Here is a 24,159-nt window from a genome sequence, read left to right as displayed (position 1 = left end):
GCACCAGCCCTGGAGCCACGTGTTTAACAGGTGGGCTTTCCTTGTCCTCTCCGTACCCCTCCCTGTCAACATAGGGATGGACGAAAACACTACCTGCACTCCCGCTCTGTCCACTAACCGTCCCAGCCCCCTAAAGTCTCTTTCGATTGCCTTCAGGCTTCTGTCTTCAATGTCGTCACTGCCCACCTGGACTATCAGAAGAGGATAATAATCAGAGGGGCGTACCAGGTTGGGAAGCTTCCTGGCAACGTCCCTGACCCTGGCCCCAGGGAGGCAGCAGACTTCCTACGGGTAGGGTCAGGCCGACAAATAGGGCCCCCTGTTCCCCTAAGGATAGAGTCTCCCACAACAATCACCCTTCTTTCTTTCTTGATGGAGGCAGTCCTGAGGCGTGGAGTCGACCTCCTCGCCCTAGGCATCCTCCTGGGAACACTTGCTACCTCTTCCTCAGTTGCTGGTCTCTCAATCTCCAGGGCCTCAAACCTGTTTCGTAAGGGCACCTGGGAAGGTGGGGCCGGAAGGGGAGGGCATCGCCTGCCATGTCAAGCAGGGACCTGTCTCCATTCCTCCTCAACTCCCAGATCCCCTCCCTCTGCCCGACGGCGACAGGGCAGGGGCTCCACCCCCATTTGGGGCGTCTCACCTCGATACCTCTCCTTGAGGCCCTGCAGGGAGTTACTCCACAAGTCTATCTCCCGCTCACACTCCCTGATGGCCCTCAACCTCTCCACCTCCTCCTTGAGCTCCGCCACCATGCGGATCAGGTCATCCACCTGCTCGCACCTCACGCACACAGTGTCTCTGCCTCCCGCCGACGGCAGCAGCAGGCTCTGACACTCCCTGCATCCGGTGACCTGAACCGCTGCATTCTTTAACGGGTACTCGGTCTGGGTGTGTACCGACCTCCTGGAGAGCCCACCGTGCCTGGTGGAGACTATTATCACCTAGCTAACGACTGTCGTTAAGAGGTGTTCGTGTGGGCAGGGGGTTGCTCTTCGCCCTGCCTGCTCGCCCCTGCCTGCGCGAACTGTCGCGCCACTCCCCTCTGACGCGCCACGCCCTGTTTGCCCGTCCTGGTCGCCCGCGCTCCCTAGGGGCTGCTTTTGAACGGCGGGGGGGGGTGCGCTGCTGGCTCCGCCTTCGCCTCGTCAGCCTCCCTCACGAGGGCTGCCGGGTCCTGGCGGCTCCCTGAAGTCGGCTCGATGCCGGAAAATTAGCCCTGCCTGGCCCGATGCCCCGCTCCGCTGCAGAACGCGTCTGCCCCGGAGCCGATCGCCTCGGCAAAAAAAAAAAAAAGCAGAGAACAGAAAAATCAAAGACCAAGTCAGAATAACCCCCCACCATTAACTACACACTGCAGGCATAAACTTCAGGATATACATATATCCTTTTGTCCTGAGCAAGAGTTTCAATGTGTATTTCTCATCTGTGTGAACATTTTCTGGAGGCCTGCTTCCTAGAACTGTACTTCGATTCTTATGGCTCTCAGACTGATTTCTGCATACCGGTGAAGCTTGAGTATCTTGATCTCATTGACTTTGTTAGTTAACAGGTGCTATGCCAAAGAGGCATAAGGAAGTTATTTCTACTCTGCAGAAGAGGCCAGCTTTGATTTTGCAAGAAAGACAATACATTTGGAAAGGACATGGAACCCTAATTAAAACTTAATTAAAGACTTTTAGTAGAACGATTAAATAAGTTCTATGCAAGTTTTTGTTGTTCTTTCTGGTGGTGGTGGTTTTATTTATTTATTTATTTATTTTGGCTTCAGAAAATGCACTCTAATAACCAAGATACGATTTGCTATAAAGTTATTTATAAAAGTATATCTTGCTTTTTAACTGGTGTGATTACAGTCCAGTAGTAACTCTCTGCACGGAAAAGAAGAGAAAAAGTTGTATTTTTATGTTGTCTGATAAAATAAAAAGTAATATTAACCTCAGTGTGAAAAGGTTTCTACTTGGTCATTTTCTTAGCTGCTGTAAATCACGTTAGTTACAGATGCAAAGATCTGTATAACCAGTCTGTAATATCACTCTCTCAAATAATTTTGTAAAGTTGAATATCTGTAAAATAAAAGGGACTTTTTCAAAGTATGTCAGGGAATTGTGAAATATAATAAAAAAAACACAGAATTATGTGTTTTAAGCATAACATTAGGCAGTCCAGTTAAACAAACAGTTGTTGGTCACTTCTTTCTCTAATTTTGTAAATGAAAATGATTTTATAAATAAAATTTTTATTTAATGTCCTCCAAATAAGGACTTTAAATGCTGTGTACTTCGCTTATGCTGTCAGATTGTTTAAGAATAAATTAATTTTTAAAATCTCAGTCATTTCAATTCTGTGTAATACTGAGTAATATTAGCTAGCTTATACTGGCAAGTAATGTACCAGTTTGTGTGCCACAAAAGTAGATATCCTTATTGTGTACACATGGTATGCATTTATTCTGCTCCTAGTTCTAGTTCTGTTTCTAGCCCATTGTCATGTGGATTCAACGTTAGGAGACTGGAGCAAGTCTCCTAATGGCAAATGCAGAATTTTTTGAATCATGGAATCATAGAATGGTTTAGGTTGGAAGGAATCTTAAGTATCATGTAGTTTCAACCCACATGCAGGGACAGGGACACTTCCCATTAACTGAGGTTGCTCAAAACCCCATTCAACCTGTGATTGAAAACAACAGCAACAAAACAATAAAAAACTCCAGGTAAAGCACTCATTATCCCAGCTAACTTCAGTATTCAGAAACATGCAAATGTCATGGAGTATAAAAATTCCTCACCAGCCACATTGTATTCTACAATTTAACTATTGAATTCCCAGGGTTTTTTTCAAATATTTAAGGCTCTAATTACTTGCTTTCTAAAGAAATTAAATGCAGAAATCCTATGCAATCATTAGCATATAGAACTGAGCTGGCTTTTGCCTCATATGACTGTAACTAACTAAAAGTTAGAGGCATGATGTAAATTTCTGTAGCTTCCTTCATTGAGAATAAAGAATATTATCAAGGATATTGTACAAGAGCTGTCTAGGGGTACTGTGGGGTTATTTACCCTTTTCTAATGTTCATAAGACAAAGATAAGGGCAGAGCCTTATATTTTTTTTTACCCTAATTTAGGGTAAACAGATCTAAATGAGCTAAATTCCACCCCTTTTATTTTAACATATAATAACAGATTGTAAGGTTTTGAGATAATTTAGGCATAGTAGGAGACACTCTTCTATTCTAAAATATTCTCCACAACAAAGTAAAAGCAAAATTTCCCAGAATTTCTTTAATTAGATGAAGATAAACTATGTTTCCATGGGAGACAGTGCAATTACTCTCAAAGAAGAATTATTGTTCAAGGAAGTATTCAAGACATTTTATTTTCATAGAAACAGAAACTTCTCATAATCAGTCTCATTACTGCATTTTTGGAACACTTTCCAAATTGTTAATTAAGTCTCATATCATGTATAAATACTATATGACATATAGCTCTTTCTTCTGTAAAATAAATTGTGCACATCTGCAGATTATTTTTTTTTTCAATGTGTACAAGTTTCTCTCTATGTAAAATGGTTATCTTCATTAAATAAAGCTAAAATGGTTATCTTCATTAAATAAAGAAATACAAAATGTTATTCTTATTTGCCAAGGTTATTGGCATATTTTTTTTTTCTCTCCCTATAATTCATACCATCATCACTTGCACAAGCAAGCACTACCATTCTGGATAAGAAGTTCTGTTGAATCAAAGAGCAAAGCTCTGGTTGTCTCTTGAGAGGCTTACATTGCTATTTTAGGTACTGTTTGATCTGTTAATTGAATATAACATATTTTATTTGGTATATTTGTAGGCCCCTCCATTACTGACGAGTGCATTGCAAGGGGTCCAAAAATCTGATGACTTCATTGTCAACTGCAGTTAATGGATTTTACCCATACTGCAGGAAACAAATAAAAATACAATCAAAACCAGGACATTGGACTCTCTATTATTCTCACTGAACTGGTGTCAGTATAGAAAATACCTGAGAGTAGTCCGTGGGAAAGGGGAGATGATCTTTTCTGATATACATACCTGGTCTTTTTTGTGCCTCAGCTATGGAACATTTAAAGACAAGTAAGTAAAGAAAGTACTAGAAGGTATAGCAAGTGAAATGAAGTATAAAATTGGTCTGTATGCTAGCTATAAAGGCATTAATGCTAATCCCATTATTTCTGTCCCCTACTTGTTAAAAAAAAAAAATTAAAATTAAAAAATATATATTTACCTCATAATCTGAGTTTAGAGTTGTTTTTGCTAAAATTGAGACATTAGAGTTTTACTTGCACAAATACTGAGTTTTCTTAGGTCTTTCTGTCTATCCCATGGGCTGAAAATTGGTGATGATTAGATAACCTCTGTTGAACTTTCAGTCTTAATTGCTGTCTTAGTCTTAGCATGTAAGTAGATGTTTATGTCATGATTGTTCTTCAACCTAGAAACATAATTTTCTAACTGTTTACCTCTGTTCACAGGAGGGGCTTTGGCTGGAGAAAAGAAAAAGATAAAGGAACTTATTTAATCTCCTCTGAAACTACACAATGTTCTCACTCTTCTGTGAAAGTCCTTCTTTTTGACTCAGATTTTTAATGAAAGAAAAGCTGGTAAAAGTGGTCTTAGCCACTGGAGAAATCAGATCTTAGATACTTGACTGCATTCTTTTTTTCTCTGTTTTCTTTGTTTTAATTGTACTTTCAGAGACTACATTGCAAAGATCTCTGATAAAAAAACAAAGTGATTTTAATGTTAAATTGAATTAAAATGTTAAATTAAAATGTTAAATTGCATTAAAAATTGTGTTGAATTGTTCAGTTGTAGTTGAAATGTTAAATTTATTGCTATAACAGTGAATTAACACAATCAATAGTTAAATTCCATTAGAAATATTTTTATGTCTATTTTATGTTTCGCAGTCACATCTCTTCCCAAAGAGGTAACTGCTTGATCGTTTTTATTCAAAACTACCATGACATTTTGTATTTAAAAACTTTCAGTCTTTATTGGGTTGATCATTGGATAATCAAATCTAGGGATATACAACTCAAACCTAAGGCAAACTTAGGGCTCTGTCACAAGTGTATATATATTGTCAGATATGATTCAGCTGTACTTTTTGCACAGATGCACTCAGACATAAACACAGAATTCAGAAAAAAAAATGTTATTGGTTGGGTTTACACTCTAGAGCCCATGATAAGTTTTTAGTAATCATAACATTACTGGGTATCATGTGCTATATCATTATACTAGAAATTATGCAGGACATCTTCTTTGACATAGATCTAATATAATTATTAAAAGAAAAAAAAATCTGCCTTGAAAAATTGAATTAATCAGATTAATTTTGAGAATTCAGTTAGATTTTTTTCTATCATAACTTTTAAAGGGATGATAGTATCCAGTTACGAATTAGAATAATATTTTCTTATTGCTTTTATTTCTAAATTGGTGAAATTGCAGCTGAATAGAGTGAAAGATACAACATTTGAATCAGAATATTTCGAAGTAGACTTTTATGCCGTGCTGAAACTAGGATGCTAAAATTAAGAGTATATGGAGACTTCATACTTTGTTTATTTGCAGTTCATAAAAGTCAATGCATTTCTGAATAGGTTTCTTCAAGACAACAATTAACAGTGGATAATAAAGTGTGTAGATAAATATATAAAGATACTCAATTTTATTTCAGTCAGTATTTTTGTTACGAATATCTAGAAACGCTGTGCTAGGTCAATCCTACCCAGCAATTAGACACTCAGCAGATTCTTGCTCAGTCACCACCCTCAGTCAGCAAGATAGGGGAGACAATTGGAAGAACAAAGGTGGAAAAAAACCCATAAGCTGAGATAAAGTAAGCTTAATGAGGGAAAAAAAAAAAAAAAAAAAAAAAAAACGAGAAAACAACAAGCAATGCAAAGGCAGTCACTTACGTCCTCCCATGAACAGACCAATGCTCAGCCAGTCTCTGAGCAAAGGCTAATTCAAACAGGCTCACTATCCTCTATTAGTTTATACTCCTGAACACAGCTTTCTATGGTATGGAATATCCCTTTGGTCAGCTAGAGTCAGCTGTCTTGTGTATCCCCATCCTAGGTACTTGCATATGTATTGTGTTTATGTGGAAAAGTTTTGGTAGAGGAGAGGCTGCAGGGGTAGTCTCTGTGAGAAAAGATCAGGACTTTACCCATATCAGATAAGAGTTAGTTCTAGATGGCTCTGAAATGGACCTGCTGCTGGCCAAAGCTGAGTCAATGAGCAACACTGGTTGTGCCTTTCTGATAGCATATTTAAGAAAGCAGAAGGATATTGTTCCACAGCAGCTGAGAGAGAGGAGTGAGAGTGAAGTGAGAAACAACCCTACAAACACCAAGGTCAATGAAGAAGGAGGGGGAGGAGGTGCTCTAGACACCAGAGAAGGAGTTCCCCTGCAGCCCATGGTGTTTTGCAGCAGGGCAGACACTGCATCTTGTGGAGGAGTCCACTGTGGAGCAGGTGGATATAGTCTGAAGAAAGCTGCAGACTTGTGATGGTTGTACCTTGCTGGGCAGCTGAACTCCACCATAGCCAGTCTCTCACTCCCTCAGAGGAAGGGGAGAAAATACAATGGAAAAGGGCTCAAGGGCTGAGATAAGGACAGGGAGATTGCTCATGAATTATCATCACAGGCAAAACAGACTCAGCATAGGGAGATTAATAGAATTTGTTGCTTAACACTAGCAGACTAGAACAGTGAGAAATTAAAAGCAAGCTAAAAATACCTTTTCTCCCCATCCACCTTCTTCTACCTCCTCACCTTAAGTGGCACAGGAGAAGGGGAAATGGGGACTGTAGTCAGTCCATAATGCTTCATCATCTGCCATTCCTTCCTCATCACACTTTTCCCTTGCTCCAGCATGAGGTCCCTCCCATGCAATGCGGTCCTTGATCCAATGAGGATTTCCTAAAGTCTGCAGTTCTTCAAGAAATGCTCCAACATGGGTCTGCACCATGGGCAGTATCTCCTGTCAGATCATCTGGTCACCTGTGGGCTCCTCCCTACAGGCTCTGGCCCAGAGTATGCACCTGTGGGGGCTTTCCATGGGCTGCAGCCTCCTTCAGGACAGATCCATGTGCTCCACTGTAGAGTCCTCCACAGGCTGCAGTGTGGATATTTGCTCCACTTTGGTACAACATGGGCTACAGGGGAACTTCTGTTCCAGTGCCTGGAGCACTTCCTCCCCCTCCTTCTTCACTGAGCTTGGTGTCTGTGGGGTTGTTTCTCTCTCCATTTTCTCACTCCTCTCTCCCAGCTGCTGTTTTTCAGCTTTATTTTTTTTTTTCCCATTCTGAAAATATGGTCTCATAGAGACACAAGCAGTGTCACTTATTGGCTCAGCTCCGGCCAATCCCCACATCTATTTTAATGTTTATGTGGGGAATAATGTAAATAGGTAGGGTTTCCCTATTTCCTCAAGAATAGTTACACGAAATAGCTTTCAGGTTCTAGTCAACAACTCTTATAGAAACTGCAAGAATCCTATTTATTTCCTTACTTTTGAAGTTGCAGTTTAAACATAAAAAAAAAAATATGGCACTAAAAAATGCAGAGTTAATAAAGCATAAGTTTTTCTTCCAATTCAATAGCTGTGTGGACTATTTGTACCACTTACAAGCACAAAAATCTAGGTCCTTTTCAAATAGTTATTCAAGTTCAGGACTGATAAATGAATATGAGTACCATGTGAATTTCTAAAGCAGTAGATTTAGATTTACGTCAAAAAAAATGTAATGGGAAAAAAAAAAAAGTGATTCAAAGAAGGAAGACCATGCTGTGTTTGAGTATGCTGATTGCACAAGAAGTAAGAGACCTTACAGATGATTGCTGTTTTCCATAATTTCTTATTTAGCCTTCAAGTTCAAAACTGAGTTACGTAACCGTGGACTGAAATATTGTCCTTGATTTCTGTTTATATATTTTCAAGGATCAGCAATTAAAGCCATGAAAGGAGGGGCTCCATGAAAATTGTAGAAGGCTCCATGATTTAAAAGCTAATTTCAGGATGCAGTCATATAACATTACTATATTGTATTGTTATATAGAATCTCTGTTTTATTGTGCAATTAAATAAATGTCTAAACACTTTTTGTGAGTGATGTAAAAGTTTGTAAATATATGTTAATTAATACAAAATTGTTGAATAATTTTATTTGGATAAATATGTTCAGAAATAATAAAAATGTCATTTTTACCAACAGTGTTCATTAGGTGCTGAATTCTTTATTTTTAAAATTCTTTAATTTAAAAATTATTTATCTTTAAATTAAAAAAAAAAGAAAGAAAGAAAGATTACAAAGCATAAACAATGCAAACAAACAAGAATATTTTAAAGTAACCTTTGAAGGACAAAATTTGATTTATCTGTTTTGTTTACCCACTTTCCCCCTCCCCCCCGCCCCCCTTTTTTTGTTTGTTTGTTTGTCTCCCTCCCTGTAGAATTAAGGAGAAAGAGGAGAAAGATGATTTCTTTTTTCATGGTGACTTCCTTGGAAAGCATTATTACTCACTGTTGAACATCTACAGTACATGACTGTACAGGTGAAAGATTTTCTTTACTTGAACAGTGACTACCATACAGTGTTATTGATTTGCTTGGTGTGTGATGATTCAGAAGTTCGACAGCTCAGAGTACAGCTATTTTGGAACCTTTATGTCAAATAAACACAGAAGTGAACCTCTCAAGCCCAACAAACCCCAGTCATTCTCTGCCCTCCAGTGAAATTATATTTTTTTGGTTTTGTGTTTCATTAGTACATAAATTATTTCTTCTTGGCCCCAAATCAAAACAAACAAACAAACAACAACAGATTAAGGAATAGAGAAATAATTTCAAATTTGTTATATATTGTGTAAAAGCCTCTTTCCAAAATATATTTGTCAAAGATAATTCTAGAGCACACATAGTCTTCTTGTTTTCCAGGTTTCTAGAAAATGTAATGATCTGCCATCAAAGAATACAGCCTCAAACCTTAGTACTTTGGTAGAACAGCTGTCATTTTCAGGTATATGCAAACATTTACAGGATTTCAGCATAAACTGTCATTTCTCTTTTAGATTGTTGTATAAGTGTCCCAGACAGAATTAGTACTTGAAACGGAGAGAGAACTAGTACTTGAAATCAACATATACAAGTATAAATGAACTCCAAAGTCACTGTGAATCTTTCTGATTAAGAGAATAGGCTAGATTCACAACAGCTGGATACATTTTGTGTAGGTTATCACCTAGGCTTAGGAGGAGTGTCACTGAATCAGGCACAGCTGCTGTTCACATGGTCATACTCCCTTCTATGACTTACATCCCACAACAGGAACAAGGCCGATGCAAGAGTATGCACCTACAACTAGGAAGAGGTGCTGTGATTGTTGTGTGCTGTCTCAATATGTCTCTTGGCTTAGGAAGTCATTTACCAGATTTACTGTTTTACCAGGCAGGCCAGAAGGATCTGGGATAGAAGCACCTCAAGAAAGTAGGGAAGCTACAAAACAGGGATTAATGGAGCTGCATACACTGAATCAATAAAAGATGGCTTAATGTTAACAAAGTCTAAAAGCTCTTTGAAGTCCTGATAACTCTTCATCTGGTCTCAAATTCCTCATCAAAATCATGCAAAGCAGAGACACAGGTCAATGACTTCTATATGTCATCTGAGAATTTTAACTTGTGTGATTATGTGTTCATGTTTTTCAGGGTGTCTTTTTATTTATTTATTTATTGATTTTTATTTCAATGTAGTGTAAAACCTAAACCTTTAATTAGTTATTCTCTTTATAAAAATTGATTATTTTTTTTTTTTCCAAGCCAATCCTTACTAAAATGGTGATATAGACATTAAGATGAAGTGAAAGCAAAATATTTAAGAATTAAGCTTTGGAATGCTTATTCCTATAATTCAAAAACTGTTCAATACCAAGATTATTAAATTCTTTGGTTTCACAATAACATTTGGTGTGACTGGGTCACACAATTATAATTATCCTCAAACAGATAGGAAAATACATAAAGCTGATAAATGTCTATAAGAATTTACAGGACAAACAGCTGAGGTCCATAAAACTTCAATGCAGAAAGGTCAGAGAGACAGACAGAGCAATTCAAAACCACACAAATCACCAGTCCTTCCCACAATGTTCCACGTCCTAGGATCAAACAATTAATATAAATCCCAACCTTTCTCTTACAGTGATAAACAACAGTTCCTTTCATTAATATTGTAAGGGATCTAAGTTTTATCCCAAGGGAAACTATAAAAGAGTTGTGAGAACTGATGAGCATACCTTCCTTTTGTTGTTGCTGCAACTGTTGTATCAGACAGACAGATGTTTGATGACTGAAAAAAAGGAGCCAGAAGGAAAGTAACAGTAACAGTGATCACAGGAAGGAGATCCAAGCTTTCCAAGAGAGACAGAAACCCTAGCTGACTGCAGAGGAAAGGTCTGTTGAACATCTTGGAAAATTTAAGGGTGATGTATTTTCCCTACCTTGAAAGTAATCCTGAGATGAGCTCTTTCTTTTGTGTCATATATTACAGTATCTGTCTCAGAATATTTCAATCAGTCATTACAAATATCAAGCACAAATAAAAGTGAACAAAAAGATCAGTACCTCATAAAGAGCAATAAACCTTCCCACATCTAATAAATACTCTCCCAGAAATCTAATTCTCTCTTCTGCTCATTATGGTGCCAGGAAAGGGCCATTGGATTATACTAGAGCTTTATATAGGAAATCAGGTTACAATACAAATCCTGGATCTTCATGTTGTTCTCATGGAACTGGGTCTGACTTCAGGTTATTAAAACTGGCAAGCTAAAGTATTTTTACCAACTATGTTCTTAATTTTCTTTGCAAAATGCACTTTTTTGTTTGTTTGTTTAGTTTTGTTTTGTTTTCTTGAAGAAGAAGTTACTTTTTAAAACAAAAAGCAAAAGAAAGTCAACTGTAAAGCAGCAGATAATTCTTGTCAATTCTGTTGAGATTTTATCAGTATGTTCGATTTATTGTATATTTTTCTTTTGAGGCTGCTTTTGCCTTTAGTGTATACATTCTAAGAAAAGGAGGCTCACTCAATTGTTAAATGTCTGATGATGAGCCTTCTGAATAAAATGCATTTCTGTCTGAGCAGTGCTTCAGCAATGAGGATTTGTGCTACAGAAGACTTAGTCAAGTACTTAGGTCAAAAAATGTTCTGAATTTGTCCTTTTTTGTTCACTCTAGACTTTGTTTTTATTCACAGAAAAAAAAGTCCAAATGGACTAAAAAGCTTAACGGATTGGAGTTGGAGAAAGATAAGGAGGTAGAATAATGAGGTACTCAATTCTTTATTTTTATATTTTTAGTTTGGAGTAGTAGACCTTTCCCATTGCCCTTTGCATTTTCTCTTAACAGACATTACAGTAGGGACTCAATTTCTCACTATTTGCTGCTAATGAAATATCATTAGCTTTGGATGCAAAGTTAGCTTTGGATGACATAAAGAATAATAATCTAAATACAACTAAAATGATACTGGAAGAAAGAACACAGTGTGGGCTTAACCTGCAGGATACATTGATTATTCAAAGAGCGTATTACTCTTGGTATTATATCTAGCTTCAAACTTATTATTTTACTACTTCAAACTTATTATTTTACTACACAGATCCTGTTTGACCCTACTTCCCCATGCAGTACTAGAGTATGTGTCAGTCCTCAGTCCGTATATGAAATATTTTCATTTCTTTCTCAGTGTTATAAATGGCTCAGGATTCAAATTAGGATTAAATAAAAAAATAGGATTTATTAAAAGAATATAAAGGAATAGAGGTAAGCAAACAGCGCTGGGTGCACCGGGAGTCTCCGCTCCACCAGGACGCACACCAGTTACATCAAGCAGCTGATTTTTATGCACCTAGACTAATACATATTCATTACTACTTCTAAAAAAAGAGATTATTATAATTAGCTTCCAGGGTCCAGTTCCTCCTACTGGAGCATGCGCATCAGTCTCCTCTGGGGGTCTCTAGGGGTCTTTCATGCTGAAGGCTCGTAGTCTTCCTCTCACCCTTTGTATTTACTTGGCACTATTCCAAGTTTATGGAACACTCTCTGTACACTCTCCACAGGTCTTGTCTCCCAACCGTCCTTCAGCTTCTTTTTTCTTCCTCTTAATCTCTTGGCCCCCCCAGCCAGATACCAAGGATCCTCATAGTATCCCATAACAGTCACTAGTTGTTATCAGTTGTTCTGAAACTCCCAGACATCAAACACAAACAGCTTTCTTATTTGACGCTTCACGAGTAATTAAAACATTCTTCCCCAGCCATTCACAGACACATCTATAGCAGTGTTAAGTTAATCTCGAAGAAGACAGGAAAAAAAACCCTGTAACTGTTAGAACTAGAAGTCAGGAATAACAAAAGCAAACAGGTTCATAAATTTAAGGAGTGTTTTCTGAAGACTTGATAAATTGACTGGAATGAGGGGGAGACTGGGGCACACTGCATCTGTGGTTCAAGAATTAAACTGCCAGTGCAGGGCCCAGAGGCAGACAGGATTCAAACAGAATTATTCTTTATGCACATGAATTTATGGACACGAATTGGAATTGTTAAAACATTCCTCACATCAGCAAGACTAAATTCCTCTCATGTTCAACATCATCTTAAAGGCAGAGTGAATAATGCTAACCTGTGGGGATATATCAATTTTTCATTTAGTTTGTAACTGAAATTTAGCAAAACAGTGTTCATTCATTTCAAATAACAAACAAAAATATTACATCCAGACGAAGAACCAGTGCATACGGGTACATCTCTAAATGTACTGTGGAACTGACTCCACTTCACAGCTAAGTGCATAAATTGAGGTGGATACCAGAGAGAGAGGGAAATTGAGATTTAGTCTCTCACCTTCAGATTTTCCTTTCATCTGCTTTCCTGTCCTTTGCTTCCCAACCTAAAGATGTAATCTTTACCTGATTGACTGAGATGAGTATCTCAGTCTTTCCTTTCCATTCATAATCCATTATAGAATATGTTTCCTGACACCTGATCACTGAAGAAATACTTTATAGAAATTAAAATCTCCATTGTCACTTTGAATGCTCTCTACTGCACTGACTCTGAAATCTTCAGGTGAAAGCAAAATGAAATTGGATTAACCCTTACTTATGCTTTCAGCAAGACAATAATACCCAAACAACATGAAAGATATGTATTTTTTTGCAAGATTCTGAAAATCATATTGATAAGCTTTCATTTTATCTTGAGGGGTTTATACCTATAATATGCAAGCATCAACTATTTGATAAGTTGGCAAAATATAAGGCACCAGGACTGAGAAATATTAAAAAGCGTGTGCAGATATTTTAATTTTAGGGTTTTTGTTTGGGTTAACTATGTTTCTAACTGGTCGTAGGTTATCCTATTGCATCATAAAATCCTAGTAGTCTACAGCTACTAAAACCAGACAATAATCCTCTCTGTGTTTTTCTTTATTAAAGGATACATAGTAATAAGCTATTACTAGCTTATATAGATAAGATCTTTTCATGTATACAAATTAGATATTTGATTTCTGCTTACCTTTTCCTTTAGTAACTATCAAACTTTACTAAACTATTATTACAGATTTGTATTCAGAATTAAAATTCACTTATTCTATCTAGTTATATTGTCTACATTACACTCCTTGAAGGATATGTTCTCACAGGCTAGACTTCTGTTAACGATAAATGCAAAAGCATCTGTACAAAGACAAAGCAATATGGCTATGGCCATTCCTTCTCTTCTTGAACAAGATGGAGATACAGAAATAACCCTACAGTTGCACAACAGCTATCTCCTTGTGGCACTGTAGCCTCTTCCAAATAAAGACTTGTTTAACAGAGTAGTGTATTGGGAAATGAGGCTTGTATACAGGACAGTAGCTAAGGTGAAAAGCAAGGGTCACAAACCATGTTTTCAGCCCCTGAAGCCATACCAGTTGAATTACCATCTCAGGTGATAAATTCAAAATGGCAGACTTCATATAGCAAAGTTTTATGTCACTTGTGATACAGATTACTCAGATTTAAAGTGACAATACAAGATTCAAGAGATAATAAAACTGACAAAATGCATTACTGAAGCGCACCAAAAGCACCTACTTCAGTGACTTATTTCTCCTCTATGAAATCAATGGCCAAACTCTCAGTGAATTAAAGAGCCCTTAATGCTTCAAGTTAAATGTTACTTAGGATGGAGAAATAGAGTGATAAAGTGCCTTTCACACTTCTCATTCCAGCACAACCACATTCTGTATCATTTCATTCATCACTCCAGAAAAAAACAGCTTAGAAAAATCACTGTTTTGATCAGAGATAAGGAAAAAAAATGAAAAAAAAAAATGAAAAAAAGAAAGAAAGAAAAAACCATACTGTTTTAAGTAGTCTGCTGAATCTCTATTTTTTGGAGGAGGAGGAAAAAAAAAAGAAGAAAAAAAAAAGGAAAAAAAAAAAAGATTAGCTGTGATTAGCTGTTATGCACAACTAAAATGGCTCTCTAAATTGGAAAAATTATTCAAAGTATTTCTGGATCATTACTGTTAAAAGGCTGCCTGCCTTTGTTAAATGAGCTTTTGGTCTTATTTTTACTCCTACTGAAAAAAAACAAATAATAAAATTCATATTTCCATCAAAGAACAGCCCTTCTCAGCACTGACATTTCTTCTGGTTGTTTTTGAGGCTACAATAACAACAACAACAAAAATCCTCCCCACCCACTCATTCTATATTTAACTTTTCTTTCTATTTCACAACTGAGGTATTAAACTGATATACCATGGGGAAAACAAATTCTATGTAAATGGTTGCAACTTTATATGATATTTTACCAATTCTGATCATACAGGAACTCCAGCAATCTATCATCGGATTCCACATTAATTAAAAGAAAAAATAAAATAAAATAAAATAAAATAAAATAAAATAAAATAAAATAAAATAAAATAAAATAAAATAAAATAAAATAAAATAAAATAAAAATGATGTGGAGGGAGAAGTAAATTAACAATTAGTTTTGAATCCATTTGCTTTTTTTTTTTTTTTTCTGAAGGAAGATTTCAGGAAGGCAAAATTAGTGAATATAATCACTTCAGCTTTTGAAGATTAAGTTAAATATATTTGATGTTCAAGTTCAGAAACTGGCATTTATTATGAAGTTCTAACATGAACCTCTACTGACTTAATCTAAATCTTTACACATCACTGACATTTGCAGATGTTTTTTCTTAAACTTCAATGACACTTTTGTCATATTTGCATGCAGAGAATTTCTCTTGGATTATCATTCTACAGGTATTTTGGTTGGTTGGTTGGTTTAGTTTGAATAGCAAATGAAATAGTGACAGAAAAAAATGAAAATAGGAAAATGTCATCACATAGAAAATGGGGTAAGTATGTAGTTATTTGCCTGGGCATGTCTACCAGCTTTGAATTAACAAAATACTTATGAACAGAACTCATTGGCCTTCCTCCACCTTTTAACAAATAAAAGGAGCTCTTGTTCTGGCAGAAAAAATAAGTAAGTAAGTAAGTAAGTAAGTAAGTAAATAAATAAATAAATAAAGCTTTATGTTTGTTTATTCATTTGTTTATCAAGAAGTCTTTGGTACTAAATGTTTTCTTACTGAAGTCCTGAGAAAGAAAGAAGGAATGGTAATCATTTAACTGAGATATGACAACTGAACTTAAAAGAAATTAAGGAAGCCTAACTCATAAACTTAGGCTTAATTCATAAACTTAGGCATTAGTAACATGTATGTGCAGCAGAATGTTTTCATTTTCTAACTAAAACATACATGATCATCAAATCATCTTTATCCATATTTTTTTCCTTTTTTTTTTTTTTTTTAAGTGGATCATTATAGTCACTTCCCTGGTTTCTACTTGCATTAGTGTGGTCATCCTAAGAGAATACTTCACTAAATATGTACTTCACTAAATGTTGTCAACTATAAACCGAGGAATTAGCCAGAGCTTTAATCCCCACTTATAAGTTTATGCAACACTACTGCATTAACTTTTAAAAATGAGAAAATCAGGCCTGCAGGATGGCACAGGCTTGATAGTAAAAGGTGTCTGACTGTTAAATCCTTGTCCCTGCTCATCTTTTCAGTTTAACAACTTTAATGACTTTATGCATTGTAATAAATTCCAGATGGGCTTTTTGTTTGTTTGTTTGTTTTTTCCTCCTTGGTAAAGTCTTCTTTTCATTAATCCTGAAGGTGAATTGGGATTCTCTCTCTGATACTAGGATGTTCGTTGTTCATTCCAGAAGCCTGTAAGTCTGTAGAAAATTCCCTGTTACAGCCTTTAATCCAAAACTTCTCCCTCTTGAGCATATATTGATCACAAGCATATCAGGCAGTGGTCACAACACTGAGCCTCCTGGAGTTCAAGAAGTGTTTGGGCAATGCTCTCAGACATATAGTTTGACTTTGTATGGTCCTGTGTGGAGCCAGGATTTAGACTTGATGATACCTTGTGAGTCCTTTCCAGCTTGGGATATTCTATGGTTCTATGACAATGCTTGTAAAATCTGCCTAATTCAGGTAACCACAAGAGAAAAAAATATTTAAAGGTTGGATGTGGTGCTTAGGGGTGTGGTGTAGTGGATGATATTTGTGGTAAGGTTATGGTTGAACCAGATGATTTGAAGGTTTTTTCCAACCTTAATGATTCTATGCTTCTATGATCTTTGTAAATATTTTAATCTATCACATCTGAGTTTGATTTCATATTATCAGTAACATAACTTGAACTAAAAAACAAATAATCAGTCAAACAAACAAACAAAAAATGTAAGATGTTTTTCCTCCAGTGGTCAAAAAGATTTTTTACGAAGCTGAAATTCTCTAATTACTGCCACACAGAAGCATGTAAATTCAGGTTCCCCAAGGGTACATTACATCTCTCCAAAATGTGACAAGTACCACGGAAACAGCAGAAGTTATTACAAGATACATGAGCATTTATTTTTAATGAAATTGAGCTTTGTTTTCACTTAAATACAGAGCTCTTACACAATAACCTTTTCTATGTCTTGTCCTTATTTTTTTTCTCTCTCTTAAATTTTGTCAGTGCTCTGTTCTTATTTTTATTTATTTTTTATTATTTTTTTCCTCCCTAGGGGGCATTTACTCTCATCAGAGCATCATTAATTAGAGTTTATTTGTGGCATCTGTTGTCACTCATGATGACGTTAGATGCTCCTGATAAAAAACTTTTTCTTTATTCCCTTCACAATTTTTCTTTTCAATCCTTAATGTTCCATGTATCCCTTGTCTCTTCCTAAAACATTAGAGCAGTTGTAAAAATAAAGCCAATCTTTTTTCTGCTATATGTGTCTTTTTTTTTTTTTTTTTAAGAATATATTCTCAGTCTCTCCCTACATAATGAAGGCTGTTGTTGTCAAAGTACTCTTTCTTAGGGAAACAAATATAGATAGTTCTGCTGAAGAAGAAATATGTGGTTTTAACATTGTGAAACAGGGGAGAGTATCAAGTGCATTCTTGATACAAGTGCCAATGCAAAAGAACTGTAAAAGCAGAAGCATAACTCCTTTGCTAGATAATATGGGGTGAGATAAACTGTGGGTGAGATGAAACCCTGTTCTTACAGATAAAATGTAGGCATTATTTTGTAGATGTATTTTTTAATTATTTGTTTCGTTTTGTTTTTCTGTGTGTCAAACCAAATCCCCTTTGAAATAATATATATATACACACACATATATAGTTGAACAACTGGCCTATTTTAGATCACAGCTAATTTGTCTCTTAAGAACTGCAAGAGAAATTATTGCAAGTGATGCATCAGATGTCGAAAGAGTACACATCTTATGCTGTGAAATACATTGATCCTTGTCTGATTACTCCTCATTCTTTTTGTAAAAAAAAATTCAGCAGGTTGTGTGTCACTTAAGACATAACTGTTGAGAGTATAATTTTAAGTACTAAGAATATTAATAATGGTGGTGTGTGTGTGTGTATGTGTTTACTTTTAAATCCGAACTTCTTCTGTGTCATTTGTTAGATATAATGAATTCAAGCTGTAATCCCTGGCATTAACTGTGAGACTAAATTGAAGACCTAATTTGAAAAATAGCTTTTCCAAAATATGTAACGGATATGCAACATGTTGCCAGAGGACACGGGAGTCTGAAACTGAAGGGCAGAGCACAGCTGCCAGTTTGTAGCATTTCCTAATGAGCTGAGACTGGCCAGTATTTTAGCACCTGATCTTTTGGCCAAACTGATGTCTTAAGCAAGTTTTAGATCATAGATCACTCCTTTGTCATAGTTTTTCTGTGCAGTGGAATTACAATTCAAGAGAATAATGCAACAGAGGATCTGCTGCACAAAATGTTATGATTACTTACGAGTAAAACATGTCTGATGTTGACATCTGTTCTCATATTAGAAGAAAATCAGAAATATATTGATTGTTCCTAGCCAGAGCAAATAGTTTACTCATGATTATCCCGAGAATTCCATACAGTAGGTTTTGCTTTATTTTCATGTGGTACAATAAGAGTAAAAAGATTCAAAGCAATCTGTAATTATTTTATTGAAAATTGGGATTACTTATTCATAATTTACTACATCTCTTGACACTTTCAGTCAACAATGTATGAAAATGTTTCATGGAACTCATACGGAACATTTTTAAAAACAGTTTAAAACCTTTAGGTTTGTCAGACATCAGATGTCAGGACTTTACAAGTGATAAAGCCAGAACAATTTTTATAAGATTATTATAGGACAGCAAAAGCCATTTTAAATAAATTTTATTGTAGAGACAAGGGAAAAGAAAGGGTATTTTAACCTTGCAGAATTATCTGGATCGTGTGTCTTTTTTTTTTTTTTTTGTATTCCCTGTTAATTTGGGAAATACAAAGTGGTGAATTTGTCTTTTGTTTTTAATGTTGAAATAGGTTTCAGAAGCTGATAATTAATGTAGTACAAAATATAATGCAGAAATCCCAGACTCAAAGTAATATAGCAGCAAAAATTAATTTCTCGTAAGCTTTTTCCCCCTTAATTTTATTAATCATAAATTGTTTTTTTTTCATATTTTACTTTGGATTACTTCTCATCAGAAACTAGAAGTTAAATCTTCCCAGAAGAGTAAACCTATCTATAAAAACAGAAGCAAACCTCTCTTGTTCTGATTCGTAATCAACATCTGTTTCTTCCTCTCATTATTACACAGCATTTTTTGGGTTATGAAAATACTTTCCTCACAAAAATGTATGTGTAAACATATAAATAAACTACCATGAAATGGTATGCTGGATGTTTCACAACAATCAGTTTACACAGGATCTAAGAAACCTAATATGATGGAAGACTACATTTCTCTAGCAATCAGTTTCAGGAAGGCTCTTTAAGGCCCATCATTTAACTCGTAGCTTGTCAGAAAGTTTTAATATAAATTTCTTCCTTCAACACAGGACAACCAGTGTCTTAACCTTTTCCTCCTTCACAAATATACACATACACTAATATCCCATCTTCAGTCAAAGATTAAAGCTGCAGAAGCCACAGATTTCATTAAAGTCATTAGAAGTAGCCAATGCTTAGAATTTTTGAATGTCAACATATAAATCTGGCTTATGGACACAATCCACACTTTGAAATCTTTCCATCATCTGAAGACTTTGCTTTCTATATCCCTGAAGATAAATATTCATGAAACTGTAGTTTCACTGGCATCAGAATTGTATCTGCCTCCCACAAGAGTTAATAATAATAATAATAATAGTAATAATAATAATAAATCCATACATTTGAGTGTATGTCAGTTAAGCTATTTGTCTTTTTTTATTGACCATATAATGTGGCATCTTTGATGCCCCATGACGGATTTTGTAAGTGTCATTCATATGTGTTCTTCTTCCACAAAATATAATTATCTTAGATATTATAAACACTACATAATGTGTACTGCTCTTGAAGTTCAGCCCCTATCTTTAAATACTGTAATGCTGTGTGTCATAATACCTAATCCTTTTTTCAAATCCACATGCTGAATATAAGTCTTAAAGTCAAAGTCACAAACTGAATCATAAAGACAATATTAATTTCAGTTCTTTCACACTTAGCTGCAGGAACAATACTGTATACATATATACTGTTAAGTAAATAGAGCAAAAAAAGCCAGTTTGAGCCCTAGATCACTGATCCTCAATGCTACTTGTTTTGAACCACTCCAGATAGCTTTCTCCAAGACAAATCTATCAGTAAGGTATTAAGCAGATGATACCTTTTGTCCTTAATGCCAGCATTTATTCCATGATCCTTTGTTATTAAGTAGCACAGACAGATGGGATGGGATGGCATGGCATGGCATGGCATGGCATGGGATTTCTTCTCTGTAATGATCAATGTAAAACTAACTTCAGTGGATACTCAGGGGAATGGTGGGCAGAGATTCTTTCTTCCATCTCTGGTAGCCCAGGAGAAAGAAAATGTGAAGGATCAAGTCCTATACAGACTTAGTTCAGACTTAGCTCAGTTGTTTAACAAAACGCTTTCAACAGAGAGGACAAGGTCTCACTTCATATTTCATAGCATACTGTAAGTTCTTGATCTCTGCTACATAAACATTTAAAAAAGCAAATCTATTCACAGATGCTGTCTTCTAGATAGACAAAGTCCTTGATAATTTGCTCTATTGTTTTTGACATCAAGATTTGTAAAGATTTCAAGAAGATAAAAAAAGGAAAAATAAAAGCTTTTTTTTTTTTTTAAAAAAAAAAGGATTCTTGTGATAGTGATTTGTTGATTAAATATTTTAGAGAAAACTGATCCAATAAAATGAGGTTGTACATCACTGACTATACAATAATATTGCAATAAAAATAAAATACATCAAATTTTAGACTGAATGTCAGATTATTTAATCTGCCAAAACAGAATCTTAGAATCATAGAACAGCTGAGTTAGAAGGGTTGCACATTGAGTCCAACTTCTGGGTCCAAAAAGGACCACCCAAAAAAAAAAAAAAAAAAAAAAATCATACCATGTGTCTGAGAGTGTTGTCCAAACATTTCCTGAACTCCAGCAGGATCAGTGCTATGACCACTTCCCTGGGTAACCTGTTCAAGTACCCGACCATGCTCTCAATGAAAAACCTAATCCTGATATCCATTTGAACCTCCCCTGTCACAGTTTCAAGCCATTCCCTCTGGTCCTACCACTGTTCACCAGAGAGAAGAGATCAGCACCTGCCCCTCTGCTCCCCCTCGTCAGGAAGTTGAAGACCATGATGAGGTCTCTTCTCAGTCTCCTCTTCTCCAGGCTGAACAAACCAAGTGACTTCAGCCACTCCTCATATGACTTCCCCTCTAGAACCTTCATCATCTTTGTAGCCCTCCTTTGGACACTCTCTAACAGTTTTATATCTTTCTTATACTGTGGTGCCCCAAACTGCATACAGTGCTCAAGGTGAAGCTGTACCAACTCAGAGCAGATTGGGACAATCACTTCCCTCAGTTCATAGAATCATAGAATCATAGAATATCCTGAGTTGGAAGGGACCCTTAAGGATCATCAAGTCCAACTCTTGACACCGCACAGGTCTACCCAAAAGTTCAGACTATGTGACTAAGTGCACAGTCCAATCTCTTCTTAAATTCAGTCAGGCTTGGTGCAGTGACCACTTCCCTGGGGAGCCTGTTCCAGTGTGCAACCACTCTCTCTGTGAAGAACCCCCTCCTGATGTCAAGCCTAAACTTCCCCTGCCTCAGCTTAACCCCGTTCCCGCGGGTCCTGTCGCTGGTGTTAATGGAGAAAAGGTCTCCTGCCTCTCGACACCCCCTTACGAGGAAGTTGTAGACTGCGATGAGGTCTTGCCTCAGCCTCCTCTTCTCCAGGCTGAACAGGCCCAGTGCCCTCAGCCGTTCCTCGTACGTCTTCCCCTCCAGGCCTTTCACCATCTTCATAGCCCTCCTCTGGACACTCTCCAACAGTTTCATGTCCTTTTTATACTGTGGTGCCCAGAACTGCACACAGTACTCGAGGTGAGGCCACACCAGCGCAGAGTAGAGGGGGACAATCACCTCCCTTGACCTACTAGCGATGCCGTGCTTGATGCACCCCAGGACACGGTTGGTCCTCCTGGCTGCCAGGGCACACTGCTGGCTCATATTCAACTTGCTGTCTACCACGACCCCCAGATCCCTCTCTTCTAGGCTGCTCTCCAGCATCTCATCGCCCAGTCTGTACGTGCAGCCAGGGTTTCCCCATCCCAGGTGCAGGACCCGGCACTTGCTCTTATTGAACTTCATGCGGTTGGCGATCGCCCAGCTCTCCAACCTATCCAGATCCCTCTGCAAGGCCTTTCCACCCTCATTCGAGTCCACAACTCCTCCAAGTTTGGTGTCATCAGCAAACTTGCTCAAAATACCTTCTATTCCTACATCCAGATGGTTTATAAAAATATTGAAAAGTACCGGCCCTAAAATGGAGCCTTGAGGGACCCCACTAGTGACCGCCCGCCAGCCTGACGCAGCGCCATTCACCATAACCCTTTGGGCCCTGCCCGTTAGCCAATTGCTCACCCATCGTATGATGTTTTTATCTAGCTGTATGGTGGACATTTTGTCCAATAGGATCCTATGGGAAACTGTGTCAAAAGATATAACAATGTAAGAAAGAGATATAACAATGTAAGAAAGAGATATAACAATGTAACAAAGAGTGGGAACCTGTTTGGTATTTCTTGTCCATTGCCTCTGGTAGAAGTTAGATTGTCCTCTTATTTTTTGTCAGTTCAAGATTCCAGTTATGAAACTTTATGATTAAGCGAAAGGAGTTATTTGATGCTAAAACCAGTGAATGAAAAGAGAAAGAAGGAAAAGAAAAAAAAAAAGGAAAGAGAAAAGGGATACTTGCAAAGTGTTGACTTTCCCAGTGAACAACATGTTCTTTGTAGTACTATAAGGTTGAATTTCTTACAAGATGCTTTATTTAATAATTTAAGAAAAACTTATTTTAGGATTATAAATCTTGGAATCTGAAAATATGAATCTATATTTCAATAGCTGGGAAAAAAATGATAAACCATACAGCTAATTGGCTCAGAATAGAATCAGAGTTTAACAAATTAGCTAAACATAATTCTTAATCTCCTCTCTCTCCATCTTTTCCTCTTCTCCCCTGCCTTATTTTTACTACCTCTTTTTTATTATTATGAAAAAGGTATTTATTTTGTCCTCTGATCTAGAGTTGCCAAGCACAAATAAGAATATTTTGTTACATAAATCAAGAATTTGGAGAAAAATAGTTAAAATTCTATCAGCATCTCCTGATATTATCACCTATAAAAATAATATTATTAATTTTAAACTACAGGTGGAGATCATTTTTCTAGATTTTTAAATTAATTTCTTATATTATATTAAGAAAATAACCATTAATGTATTTGTAATTCTTTTTATAGTGAAACATTAGTCATAGTGTTACATGTCCAATTAACCACCAAGTGGAGCTCTCACCCAGCAAAAGAAATAATCATTTTATGCAAAGTGTAGATACTCTGAAATCTAAAGTTAAAATAAAAATATAAACAATATAAGAACAAGAAGCCAGGTGTACCCTGTACCAATTATGACTATCATGCCTTTAGAATCTGTTAGGTCTGTAACTCACAGTTACAGTCATCTGCTGTAAAATAAGTCTTATTGCAGGCCAGAGCATAACAGCATAACAGTGATTCAAATTAACATGGAATTATACTGCAATAGAATGAAGATTTTACTTCAAAGTAATTATATCTAATGAAAATGGTGCTCAATCCCTCAAGTGCTCTGTACTCATGGATTCAAGTTACAGATAAAAGAAACTGACTTATAAATTGTACAATGATTAAAAGAACTAAGTCCTAAATAATACACATTTAATTGCCCTGATTAGATTGCAAGAGACTTCTACTTACATTTGAAAGATGAATGACCTATTTTAGAGGAACACTGATATTTATGATGATGATGATGATGATAGTAATAATAGTAATAATAGTAATAATAGTAATAATAGTAATAATAGTAATAATG

The sequence above is a fragment of the Anas platyrhynchos genome, chromosome 1 (genome assembly GCF_047663525.1).
Source record: "Anas platyrhynchos isolate ZD024472 breed Pekin duck chromosome 1, IASCAAS_PekinDuck_T2T, whole genome shotgun sequence".
NCBI classification, from domain to species: Eukaryota; Metazoa; Chordata; class Aves; order Anseriformes; family Anatidae; genus Anas; species Anas platyrhynchos.
Note: the sequence above shows the minus strand (reverse complement) of the source record.